At 39.9% G+C, this 2,047-nt stretch overlaps 1 protein-coding gene across 3 annotated transcripts in view; it reads right to left on the reverse strand.

The window, feature by feature from the left end:
- clcn5b (chloride channel, voltage-sensitive 5b) overlaps window positions 1–2,047 on the reverse strand; it is a 27,591-nt gene that overhangs the window by 17,237 nt on the left and 8,307 nt on the right. The gene's annotated exons all lie outside the window — the stretch shown is intronic.

The raw sequence follows: 2,047 nt of genomic DNA on the forward strand, positions 1-2,047 counted from the left end.
TATTATTAAGTGATCTGTCTTGTTTTCTATTGTATATTTATAATTGGGCTTTAATTAAGCAAAAGTATGTTTTATCCGATTAATCGATGGAATATTCGATTACCAAAACATTCGATAACTGCAGCCCTAAATTAATCTACACCATCTTCACTCACCACAAGCTACATCTCTAATATGACACTCGGGTGGGGAGAACATTGGCATCCGTTAAAGCAAAAGGAGCATTTCTACACCCGAGCTGACAAGTTAGACTGGTTTTCAACAATGTCTAAGAATGTCCTGGAGAACTGGTCTCAGTCACAGAGACTCCTGCTCACAAGAGCACCCGTCACAAGGAATCCACCCTGTTCTGATACTACGCTAAATGAACCAAAACTTTAACAAACGTGTGTACATTTACACTTTTATTTGCTTTTTTATTTGACAAACTTCCCTTTATTCAACCTTTGGCATCAGCTCTGAATTTTGAGGAAGCAGCAAGGGATCGTAGACTCATCACACAAGTTTTCTGTGAACTAGAAGAAGACAGGGAAGTCATACTGTACTGAAAAGCAAAAAAAAAAAAAGTAGTACCAGTTCCTCATGAGTCAAATTCTTTACAAAAAACGGTATATATGTTAGTATATCTACGCAGTCAGGCCTTGAATCTGCGCACTGACACCATCCAGCCTTTGTTACAAAACTCTGTCTCAACTTACACAACACATCGCCGTCAGTCAGCTGATGTCAATGAAACCTGTAACGTAACCGGAGCCACACAAGACGGGAGACTACTGAAATAACAATCACACTCACTTTTATCTCTCTTTTATTTCAGTTCATTCAGTTTGTGCTGACATTTCGTTGTACTGCTGGCATACCAGAGCTGTTCACTTATTTACCTGCCCCTCTTTAATTGATTAGCCCTGCTGTTAAAATGCATGCTGGGATACGCTGCAGGCCCCTCGTGACCCCGTGCAGGAATGGGTAAGTGTAATGAATCGATGAATGGAAAATGCTCGGCTTGTTTGGGCTGCCGTTGGCTAAATCCTGCACACTTTACTGTTTATTTAGCAGGAACAATGCACAACACATGTATTGTGGCTGAGAGCCTGTGGTCGTCCATCACCGTCTGAAAACCTCTGAAATGTGGTGCAAACGTATTAATTGAATATCCTGAAAATGAAAGATGAGAGCCGTCGCTGGATATCATTACGCCTACCAGCCAAAGAGACAGGAGAAAGCACAAAAACACCTGTGACTGTCTGTGACCGTTTAGACCGTCCATCACGATATAAGTGATCCTTTTTAATCATATTTCAGTACATACAGAATCTATTCTGAATATCCTGAATATTAGCAGTAGATTTTTGTGAAACTCAGGTAAAAAAACTGATTATAAATAAAATAACTAGATAGGAATGTTGGTTTTTGATGAATCTACTTCTACATTAAATATGGTAAACCAAAATCTCTGTCTCATGTTATATATTGTCTTATTCCCCAACCCTATGTAGACTCTTATACACATACTGTATGAGCCGTAACCACATTTTAGTGTGGTTGGATCTCTCTCTGTGATGAGATTATTCACAGAGTCAATAACGTCTTGTGTGGCCCCTTTCTATTCAAGGTGGATTTGCTTCATTAAGAAACACAAAAACTGTCACTGACCTTTGCACCTTATTCAAGATAACCGACAGAGACTCAGTAAAGCCTTGAGAAAATACGATCACATAACCCAAACACACCGGAAGAGGATAACGCAAGAAGAATTTGTCATTTTCAATAATTAAAAAGGGGTCGCATCCGACACAAGGACACACATAAACTAGAATATACAGCGTAATGTACACAGAGAGCGAGCTGAAGTCATTACAAAGATAGTAATATTCACTGCTCTATATAAAGAAAAGGAGCGAGTTTGTCCTCAGCTGTGAAGTCATGACCGCACAGAAAGGGACAAAACAGCCTCTGTGACCCCAAACATGGATGGAAGTAGGAAACGCACACAGATAAGAGTGTGTGTTATTCATTGTGTGTCTGCTGCTGTAGACCTCGCTGCACA

The sequence above is a fragment of the Morone saxatilis genome, unplaced genomic scaffold, assembly GCF_004916995.1.
Source record: "Morone saxatilis isolate NCDOM2014 unplaced genomic scaffold, NCSU_SB_2.0 Contig4, whole genome shotgun sequence".
Classification (NCBI taxonomy): Eukaryota; Metazoa; Chordata; class Actinopteri; family Moronidae; genus Morone; species Morone saxatilis.